Here is an 11,816-nt window from a genome sequence, read left to right as displayed (position 1 = left end):
TGTCAGGCTGAATACAAGACAGCCTCATAGCTGTCTGACCTACTGGGACCTGAGGAGTCAGACCTGAAAAGCACTTCCAAAGTGTTTGAAGAGCAAGAAGAGGATAGGGAGAGGAGGAGACTTGTCAGAAGAACTTGAGATTAGCAATTCTTCCTGGTCAGGGAATCAAAATGGTCAGGTTTGGTGTGCTGGGGCCGCCAAAATACTTATACATCAGGTCCTGCTTGAATGAATTCCACCCAAACCTTCTTTCAGCCAAAGTAAAACAAAATTTATTAAAGATTCACCATATTGGGTCGCCTAAGCATTTCAGATGTTTATATTAACAAACAGGACAGATAGAATCTCAGCTAGATAGTCAGAGCTGGATTAAATCTGAGTGCCTTCATGGAGGTGAGATGGATCTTATATACAGAAGGACTAGGGGAGGGATCTGGGAGTGGTCTAGTAGTCTAGGGGTTCCAGAGATGGTCTTAATGGGAGTGGTCAGTAGCCTGGGGTGTCTGGAGGTCTTGATGGGAATGACCAGTACCCTGGGGTGAATAAAGATAGAATTTAGGGAGGATCTTGAAGGAAGTGGCCAGTAGCCTGGAGAATGGGATTTTGATAGGATCAAGGGTGGGAAGTATAACAGAGATTTGGGCATAACCACAATGAAAAACTTATGGGCCTCAGGAGAATGCCAGATTAAGAGGGAAGATTCAAGAAGAGTTCAAGGAGGTTCCCACAGTCTGTACCCCATCATTATCACAACAGAGAGAAGACAGTGCTGCTCAGTTCTTCTTTTGACTCTGTTTTGTCCAGCAATCAAAATGACCTTTGAACTGGAAAAGACAGAACAAAAATGGTTAATAAACAACTGACATCAAAGATAAGTAGGAAGGTAGGATAAGAACACTGGCTGCCTCCTGAAGAATTCATGTCGTTAGGTACAGATGAAGTACAACCTTAGCTATGGAGAGAATTGATGGATGTAGGTGCAAAATCAGTGTCGTTGATAATTGAACATCATAGAGAATGGGAGAGTTGCTTTAGGACTGGAAAAACACAAATGTCATCATTTTTTTTTAAAAAAAAAAAGGAGAGGAGGGAGAAAACAATAACAGAATCTTCAAACTAGAGGCCATTGAGCTTGACTTTATTTCCTATCAATATTCTAGAATTGTTTATTTAAGAATGGACAACTAAAGGGCTTGGCTGCATTAAAAACAGGTCAAATCAGATTGAACTGATCTCCTTTGGGGGAGGGAAGAGTATGATGAGGGGAATGTTATAGATATAGATTACCAAGATTTTAGCAAAACACTTGATATAGTGTCTCATCTATTGTTGCAGAAAAGATAGAAAGATGTGAGAAAGACAATACTACAATTATAGATTTGGGCTAGAAAGCCATTAAGTCTGACTTCCTCATTTTACAGATGTAACCGGAGGCTGAATGACTTGTCCAGAGACTTACAGCTAAGTAGTGCCCATGTTGGAATTTGAATTTTATTCTTTCTAACTCCAAACCCAGCATTATGCCACTTGTTACCTAGGATTTGGAATATGTTGAATAGGAGAATTCCTTCTTAAACTGTGGTACTCAGAACTGAATAATACTCTAGGGGAAGTCTGATGAGGCAGAATACAATGGGACTGCCATCTCTCTTCCTGGCAGCCAGGCCACTCTTAATAATCAATAAGGATTCTCCCTAGAGACAGCATGGCCTTCCCACTCTTCTTTAAGATTCCTTCCCTCTCTTGCAGTTTTCTTTGTTGACCTTCAGAATTGTTTCTCTTGTTTTTCATTTCTCTGCATGTTTTTCTTTAACAAGTCAAGCAATAAGTGGAATTTAATGCTGTTTGGGGACATTGTGTCTGTACATCCTGAAAAAGACTAAGTATCCTCTTTGTGTGCTTCTGTGACTGACTGGCATAATAAACAAAACATGAGATTTTGTTCTCAGCTCACCACGTTGATCTTATTTATTCGGCTTATTTAAGATAATTAAACTACTGCTGTTTCTTCTATATTCTTGTAAACAGACTACATGTAACTTAAAATTACAGAAAAATGTCTGTTCTTGAACTAATAATAATAATAGAGATGGCAACTGTACAGTATTAATGAAACATAAGACCCATCACAGCTATAGAAAGATGAACACCTCTCCATCAAAAAGAGGGAAGGAGATCAATAAACATTCTCAGAACAATTGTAAATAAATAAAAAAAACCTGAATAAGCATACATCATTCCAATAAACAATCATAAAGGATAATATCAGGTACATACAATTGGATCTGTCCAACATAAGCAAAAGTAGTTTACCTCTGAATGAAATTTACGTAATGGCTAAGTTCCAAGAGTGGAATCAAAAGGTCCTCCGTGGGCAACGTCCTCATGAACTTGACCAACAATTTGTTGAGAAAGAAGTATTGAGTTGTGGAATTCTGTTCATCACTCTGTTTCATGAAATTTTTATTCTTAAATATTTTTGTTACTTTAAATGTTTCACAATTACATGTAAAAAATTTCCAACAATCATTTTTTTAAAAAAATTAGTTTTCAAATTCTTTCCCTCTCTCCTATCTCTTCCCCTCCTTGAGAAGGCAAGTAATTTGATACCAATTAAACATGTGAAGTCATGCAAAATATATGTCTATATTAATCATGTTGCAAAAGAAAAGAAACAAAATAAAACAATAAAATAAAGTTTCAAAAAATATGCTTCAACTTGCATTCAAAGTTCATCAATTCTCTCTCTGGAGATGGATCAGCATTTTTTTCACCATGAGTCCTTTGGAATTGTCTTGAATTATCATCTTGATAAGAATACCTGTCTTTCATAGTTGATCATCATTACAATATTATTTTCCTGTCACTTCATTTTGCATGAGCTCACATGAGTTTTCCCGGGTTTTTCCAAAACCATCTTCCTTGTCATTTCCTATAGCACAGTAGTATTCGTTTGTAATCATATATCACAACTTGTTCACACCTTGATGGGCATCCCCTCAATTTCCAATTTTTTGCCACCATAGAAAGAGCGGCTATAAATATTTTTGTATAAAGAGGTCCTTTTCCTTTTTTCTTTTTCTTGAATTTCTTTGGAATACAAAACTAGTAGTGGTATTGCTGGGTCAAAGGGTATGTGCAGTTTTATAACTCTTTGGACATAGTTCCAAATTGTCCTCCAGAATTATCTCTCTCAGACTAGTCCGGAATTCCACCAACAATGCATTAGCATCCCATTTTTTCCATACCCCCTTCAGCATTTGTCATTTTTCTTTTCTGTTCTGTTAGCCAACCTGATGGGTGAGGTGGTATCTCCAAGTTGTTTTAATTTGCATTTTTCTATTCAGTAGTGATTTAGAGCATTTTTTTTAATGTGACCATTGATAGTTTTGATTTCTTCTTTTGAAAACTGCTTTTTCATACCCTTTGACCATTTGTCAATTGGGGAATGGCTCTTATTTTTATAAATCTTGCTCAGTTCCCTATATATTTGAGAAATTAGGCCTTTATCAGAGAAACTTGCTGTTAAAATTTCCCCCCAGCTTCCTGCTGTCCTTCTAATTTTGGCTACATTAATTTTATTTATGCAAAAAAATTTTAATTTCATGCAAAATTATCTGTTTTGCTTCTCATAATCACTTCTATTTCTTGTTTGGTCATGAACCAGAAAAATTATTGTTAAGTAGCCCTAAGTAAAGTGATCAATGCAGATTATTCAAAAAATGTTAGAAACTCTATATCAAGTAGAAAATATCTACCAAAAAAATGACCAGGTCACTAGAATTGTGCACCAGAAATCTGATATCTTTCAAGAACTGATAGAAGACAAGTCCTCATACTATAATAAAGACTCAAAATATTCTTGATAACTCAATTAACAAAGTGTATTGGAACCATAGCTTCATCACAAGCCAGATGTTGCCCACAATTGCATGGACATAATAACATTGATCCATAAAATCTACTTGAGAACATTTTTAATAGATGCTGCCATATCAAGTAATCATAATATCCCAGATCAGTAGAATGGAAAACTTTAAAAAAAATTTAGAGACCTAGAAGAAATAAAAAACCATGTGAGAAGGGGATGAGACGCTCATTCTCCCCATCATTCCATCTGTTATTAAATCTGAGGCAGTATACTGCAATGGAATGAGCACTGCCCTTTGGGTCAGAAAGACCTGAGTTTAAAACCTGCCTCAGACCCTTATTAGCTAGGTGACCCTAAACAAATCACTTAATGCCTCTCTGCCTCAGTTTCTCCATTTTAAAAATGAATGGATTGTACTCCATGACCTCTAAGGTCCCTTCCAACTCTAAATCTATCATCCTAGGTAAGTTGTACCAAGGATGCTTTCCAGTGAAACTACAGGAGATGAAGTTAAGTCCTAAAACTTTTTCAACTATTTAAACTTTTTTCAACTAAAAAAGGCAATGATTTCATCCTTGTGCTTAATAGTCAGCAGAAAATTAAATACAGAATAATAATAGCAGGATAATAACTTGCCAGGACTGTTCCTATCTGAATTCCCTTGAAAAAGATGAACAGAACAGCATTAATAGTAATGCAAGACACCACCCGCCTTAGTAAATAGAGTACTGCTCTCTGAGGCAGGAAGTCCCACCTTTCGCTTTCTTTTAGCCTGGTGACTTTGGGCAAGTCATTAGCCTTTAGTGCCCCAAGCATCTCTCCAAGACTATATAAAGCAGAACATGTGCCTATTGCATTGGGAGAGAGATAGTTTCCTCACATAGGATTCTCTTCAACTATGAAACCACAGTTCTGGTCCAAAAAAATAATAATGAGGTCTCCTTCACAAGTTTATAAAAATAGTCGGAAGGAAATTTCCATAGACAGAAAACCAAAGCACTAATACCTGGCCCAGTGACTTGTCTAAGGCTCCAGGGTAACACCAAGCCTTAGACTCTGCCTCAGGCTTAACCACATGTAAACTCTATTGGGCGCCTGGATGGGCAAGTAAGAGCCAAATGTCCAATGAAGAAATTATTCAATACAGAAATGTCAGAAATGACAAATATATGGACTTTAATCACATTCTGAAGAATTACAAATCCAAAGCTGACTAAGAAAAACCTGCACGGGAAAGCAGATAGGTTCATTAGGCACCATTTGCAAGATATGGGAAAAGATGATTAAATCTGAGCTCATAATGTGTTTGACATTTTTATAGAAACATGGCAAAGGAGGCCACCAGTTTTATTAACCTCATTATGCAGTGTGTTGAGTTTACAGAAATTCTGAAAGTTGATCACAGTAATTAAGCAGGAGCGCATGACAAGTGGAATTTTATTGCCTCATACCAGAACGTCTAGGTGAGTTGCTAGGCAAGGGGCCAAGTTTTTTTTTTTTTAACCACCTGGAAAAGGGGATTTTTTTATGCATTAAAAAAGACTGGAAGTAGAATGATCTGTTTTCCTTCAGCCATGTAGTCATGGCTTTTTACTATGTTGATCCCAACTCAAGTGCTGAGTGACCATATTGGTATTGATCGAAATAAAAACAGTCATGGTTGGGACATTTCATTCAGATTGATGTGCAGCTGGTAAAAGTTGAAGAGATGAAGTACGGCTGAGGGCCATTAACCTGACCTTCCCATTCATCTCCAGCAGGTGCAGGGTATAGATTTCCTTCTTGCTCTGAGGAGGAAGAAATGAAAAGAACATTGGAGTGAGGCAGCACCCAACCAAACTGTATTCTTCATGATATACACAATAAGATACATTCAGGAATGTACTGAGGTCCATTCAAATCAGCTCCTGAGACAATTGTTAAATTTTCAGGTTGAGATTTTGCAGCTTGGGAATGGCACAAATTAAGGCTTGATTTACTGTTAGACTTAATAATGGAGAAAATATTAATAATTCAGGTTAAACTTAAAATTGTTTCATGAATTTTTTTTCAGACAGCTGGTTATTAAACATCTACCAGCACACCACTGTATATCCTACACTCTTTCTGAGGTGTATCAGAGATAGACTGTGGTCGTACTCTAGGGTCTTAGTATTTCTAGGGCAGCTTAGTATTTGTGGACAGCTAGATGTTATAATGGATCAAGTGCCAGGCCTGGAGTTCAACTCTGGTCTTAGAAACTTACTATCTGTGTGACCCTGGGCAAATCACTTAACCTGTCTTTGCCTCAGTTTCCTCATCTATAAACTAAGGATAATAATAGCACCTACTTCACAGGGCTGTTGTGATGATAAGATTAGATAATGTTTGAAGGGCACCTAGCCTAGTGCCTGGCACATACTAAGCACTATGTAAATACTTGCCATTATTATTCTGGAATGTCATAAGCTTCAGTGATTAATCTTCAGAATAGCTTCCTTTGCAGAGGAGAGAGGAAGAGACTGTACATTGGTCTTTCCACTGTTCCCAACTTTATGGAAGTTGGAAGATATGTATTGAGGTGGAAGGTGCTAGCATTTGGGGGGTAGAGGGTGGGAAGGTTTTCATTGGTCATAGGAGACTTGGCTTTAGTTCCTTTTCCCCTATTACTTAGTAACTACAAGATGGTACAGTGAATGGAATGCTAGACTTACAGTAAGGAAGACCTGAATTTGAATACTACCTCAGATACTCCCCAACTCTGTGATCCTGGGCAAGTCACTTAACCTCTCTGTGTCTCAGTTTCCTCATCAATAAAATGGGAATAATAATGATAAAACCAACCTCACTGGGTTGTTGTGAGGATCCCATGAGTTATAGGTAAAGTGTTTGTTGAACCTTAAAGTGCTATATAAATTCTAGCTCCTATTATTATTAGTACTTGCATGATCCTGGACAAACCTTTAGCCTCACTGATTCTCGATAAGGAGGTAAACCTTCTTGAGATCCTTCTTCTTAATCATCCAATCAATAGCTACTATAGACCAGATTCCGAGTTAGGCACTGGATAGATACAAAGACAAAAGTGAAAGTTCCTGCCCTTGTGGAATTAATGGGATTAGCAGGGAGCAGGGAGACAATATGTACATTTTTATGCACATAAGTAGATATGAGGTCATCTCTGGGGGAAGGTACTAAGAGTTGGCAGAATCAGGAAAGTCTTCTTGTAGAATGTAGTATTTGGTCTGAACCATGAAGGAGATAGTGGTTCTAAGAGAGTCAAGGAAGGAGGGAGTTCCATGCATGGGAAATGTCTAGTGCAAAGACATGGATGGAGACAAAGAGACTGAGAGTCTTGTATGAGGAACAAGAAGAAACCCAGTTTTGCTGAACCTCTGTGTATATGAAAGGGAGTAATGTACAATGAGGCTAGGAAGGGAGGTTAGGGTTTAAAAGGGCTTTAAATGCCAATGACAGGAATTTATATTTGATCTTGGAAATAAAAGGGAGCTAAATTGATCAGATTTGTGCTTTAATAATATCAGTGTGACAGCTGTACAGAGAACGGATTGGAGAGAGAGGAGACTTGAGGCAGGGAGAACAATTAGGAGGCTTATTGCAAGTAAAGAAAAAGGCTGGGAAAAATGAGCAAACAACAAGAAAGGACCTGCCCATAAAAAGCTACTATGCTGACAGAAAAGCTCAAAACACAAATTTAGAACATGACAATGATGCTATGTGAAAATATCTACAAGCAAAAACAAAGAAAAGTGCAGATTGGCTACAATTAAATAAAAATTCCTCAAAGAAATAAAAAAGAGCAATTAAAAAATATAATAGGAAGCTTATTGCCATAGTTTTGGGAGGAGATGGTATCTTGTAGTAGAGTAATTGTTCTGTGTGTGTGTGTGTGTGTGTGTGTGTGTGTGTGTGTGTGTGTGATGGATGTGAGAATTCTTTGGGATCTAGGATCCTTCAGAGTACAACTTTGCCTGTATCTACTCCTGTACCTACTTCTTTTTATTTTATTTTATTTTTTTATTATTTTTTAATGTTTAACAATCACTGCCATACAATTGAGATTTTATCCCCCCCACACCTACCCCCCACTACCCCCCTCCCTCCCCACAACTGCATACAATTCTGTATAGGTTCTACATATACTTTCCTATTGAGTATATTTTCACTATAGTCACACTATGTAGTCAGACTAAAATAAATGAAAGAAATCATATAACAAATCAAAACATGATACACAAACACATACACATACACAAACATGATCTGCTACATTTTGCGAATGACTTCCATATTTCTTTCTCTGAGTGTGGAAGGCATTTTGCCTTGAGAACCACCATTGGGATTTTTTTTTTTATAAGAAGTTCTTGCGTTATTACAAAATTCCAAGTCTACCAGAAAAAACTCTCACACACTGTGGTCATTGCTGTGCACAAAGTTCTCCTGGTTCTGCTCCTTTCACTCAGCATCAGGTCATATAAGTCTTTCCAGGCCTCTCTGAAGTCTTCTTGTTCATCATTTCTTATGGCACAATAGTACTCCATTATATTCATATACCATAATTTATTCAGCCATTCCCCAATTGATGGACATCCCCTTGACTTCCAGTTTTGGCAACTACATAGAGTGCTGCTATAAATATTTTTGTACATGTGGGACCCTTTCCCATTTTTATGATCTCTTGGGGATACAGTCCTAGTAGCGATATTGCTGGGTCAAAGGGTATGCACATTTTTGTAGCCCTTTGGGCATAGTTCCAAATTGCTCTCCAGAATGGTTGGGTGCGCTCGCAGCTCCACCAACAATGAATTAGTGTTCCAACTCTCCCACATCCTCTCCAGCATTTATCATTTTCTTGTTCTGTCATGTTTGCCAATCTTATAGGTGTGATGTGGTACCTCAGAGTTGTTTTGATTTGCATCTCTCTAATCAATAGTGATTTAGAGCATTTTTTCATATGATTATAGATATCTTTAATTTCTTCCTCTGAAAATTGCCTGTTCATATCCTTTGACCATCCTGTACCTACTTCTGCCCTTACCTTTCCCTTTCTGTGATGAAACCATTGCTACTTCCACAATTTCTGTTCAAAATGAGATTTCAGGGTATGAAGCAGGCTGGCAATAGTGCAGATGCAGGAAAGTGGAGGCAGCTCTAGGAAAAGGTTAATTCTCTCTTCTGCAGCTCCTGCTGCTGGCCCATGGTTGTTCAAAGCAGAGCTGAGGATAGAGGAAAACTACCACAGAAAAATATTTTAGGAGAATGTATTGAATGTGTGTGCCTATATTCATGGGTGCAATGCTTAACGTTTTCTCTCTCTCGTTCTCCCTGGTGGCTCCATTTTTTTGAGCTGGTGAGCAAATGTGGTTAGTGAACCATATTTAGACACTCTTTTATGAATGGTTGTTTCCAACTGACTGCCTGTCCCTGGTAGGATGTTATCTTGGCATCTGCATTTGGTCCTGGATATTTAGCACAGAGAACTGAAGGTCCATTGCTTACTGCCTGTCTTCCATGAGTTATGGGTTTCATATTCCTTAGCAAGCAGTAGGGAAGCTAAACCATTATCTTTGTCATCACTTGAACTTAAAGGTAAATGACAGAAACCTTCCACCCTGAATATACAGCCATATGGGTAAATATAAGCATATAGGCAGATGGATTTGTGTGACTCAGCAGAAAAACCAAGAGGGGAGAAAACATCTCTGATTCCACATCAATATCACCCTCAAATCATGTCAATATGTAATGTGAACAACTGCAGTAGTTAATCTATGATCTTATTTTCTGTACTTGGAGTAAAAATTAAAAGAAATCTGCAGAAAATTGGCATATCTCAGAATTTACTGCAAGTAACATGGTGACCTTGAACTGGGAAGAATAATTACCATTGGGAAAGCACAAATGGGAGGAATTTTAGGTGTCCCTTTCCAGCAGAGAAGCTTCTGAAAGAGAGAGAGAGAGAGAGAGAGAGAGAGAGAGAGAGAGAGAGAGAGAGAGAGAGAGAGAGACAGAGAGAGAGAGAGAGAGAGACAGAGAGAGAGGCTTCTTTTGAAAGGGATGTCAGGCTACAGGAAGAGTCCCTAACAGAGAGGGAAAGTACCTCTTTGTTCTGAACCCCGATATGATCCAAAACTGCCATATGTATTAGCAAGATACCAGTGGGAGAGGAGAAAATATGTCCTATAAAATTCAGTTTGGCTCTAAAAGTGTTTATTTAGTACTTCTCATGTGCATTGTGCTAGTTTCTAGCAATACAAAGATAAAAAATTCAATAATACATGCCAGTTTTCCTACATGCTGTATAGATACAGTACGGAAAGCATTGCCACTTCTATCTATAGCAAATGCTTCAGCTATGAGGGAACTAATAGTATGGCTGATGGGAGTGGGAGGAAGATCTCAAAATTTAGCCTTTTTTTTTTTTATCGGTGATATACTGTCATTCCGAAGATAGAAAAAATTGATTTAATGCCTATAATTTTAAAATAGCTTGAATGTTATTTAAAGTTAATTGCTGTGGTTTCCATTTGGATTCTTTAAGATCTGAATTGGAATGTAATTCTTTTCCATATATACTAGAAAAGGTATGAATACAGGCTCTCAAGAAGAAGGGCTTTGGAAGTATATTTTCCTATTACAAACTTAAGTCACTCATTGAAGAACTGCGTGTATTTCCAGGTTATGAATAACACATATCTATATGAATAACACATATATAATACACACACAGTGTATATGTAGTAGTATGCATACACATTACTATAATACACACAGGGTGTACATAGTAGGTGCTATATGTTACATACATATTGTTAGTATTATATGCAAATACATATTTTTGTATTTAATAAAGTATTGAATTTTGTATAATAATATAATTTTATATTATATTATATATCATATTATTATACATATGATATATAATATAATAATAATTTATATAAATAAAATATTTAATTTTGTTTAATAAAGTATTTAAATTTGCTATTTATATTACAGATATGTGTGCATATATGTATATTATATATATTTTATATATAACATATCTAGTATATGTAATATATAGTACATATAATATTATAATGTAGCATATATTATAGATAGATAGATACATACATACCCCTACATACACATTTATTTCATACTTACTCGGTACCAGGCACTGTGCTATACATTTCACAAATATTATCTCATTTTATCCTTACAACAACCCTGAAAGGTAGGTACTATTATTATCTCATTTTACAAATAAGGAAACTGTGATAAACAGAGATTAAATAACTTGCCTGTGGTCATACAGCTAAGAAGAGTCTAAGGGAAAATTTGAACTCAGGTCTTCTTGATTCCAGGCCAAGCACTCTGTGCAGTATGACATCGCCTAACTGCCCTTCATCAAGGCTTCATCAAGCTTTATCGTGCCTTATTTATTAAGTACTCACAGGGCAAAAAGAAATTCTGGGGAAACTTTGATTGCCTGTGTCTATGTCTGTGTGTCTTGAGATAGAGGAAGCCAAATTCTGAAGCTTCCTAAATTCTAATTCCAAATTCTAATTCCAAATTCCTAAATTCTCTTAGACAACAAGTACTGACTCCTCCAAAGTATCTGGAAAGGCCTGAAATTGTCATCATCCACAGGTGAGCCATCATAGAGCCTGGCCTTCAGATAGGACCACACCTAAGTCAGCTCAAGCAGGCACATGAGGAACGGCCCTGTGTCTGAAGGAATTTGGCTCCCTCTCAGTGATTCAGACACTGTCTTCAACAATGCACTCCATCAGAAACCTTTCCTTAAGTGAAAATTAAATTGTTCTTGCTTTAGCTGAAATCCTGGGCTCAATAGCTATCTATATACTTCACATGGAGTTTCTGTTCTGTTGGTTTAAGCTAAAAAATGTCAGTCCCCTCCCCCCATCCCAGCACTGGACTAGCTATCTACCTTTGATTT

The 11,816-nt window shown here is 37.1% G+C and overlaps 1 long non-coding RNA gene across 2 annotated transcripts; it reads right to left on the bottom strand.

The window, feature by feature from the left end:
* Window positions 1-5,090: 5,090 nt before the first annotated feature.
* LOC140502024 (uncharacterized) lies at window positions 5,091-11,381 on the bottom strand. 2 transcript variants are annotated; one of them, XR_011966482.1, is made up of 4 exons: window positions 11,311-11,381; window positions 8,910-9,087; window positions 6,812-6,913; window positions 5,091-5,658 (listed from the first exon to the last, which is right to left on the bottom strand). It is a non-coding gene; the product is annotated as an uncharacterized lncRNA (long non-coding RNA). The 2 variants fall into 2 exon arrangements; XR_011966481.1 differs by lacking the exon at window positions 11,311-11,381 and having other exon boundaries at window positions 8,910-10,654.
* Window positions 11,382-11,816: the final 435 nt, after the last annotated feature.

Source organism: Notamacropus eugenii, chromosome 4 (genome assembly GCF_028372415.1).
Source record: "Notamacropus eugenii isolate mMacEug1 chromosome 4, mMacEug1.pri_v2, whole genome shotgun sequence".
In the NCBI taxonomy this organism is placed as follows: Eukaryota; Metazoa; Chordata; class Mammalia; order Diprotodontia; family Macropodidae; genus Notamacropus; species Notamacropus eugenii.
Note: the sequence above shows the minus strand (reverse complement) of the source record. Positions and strands in the feature narration are given on the sequence as shown.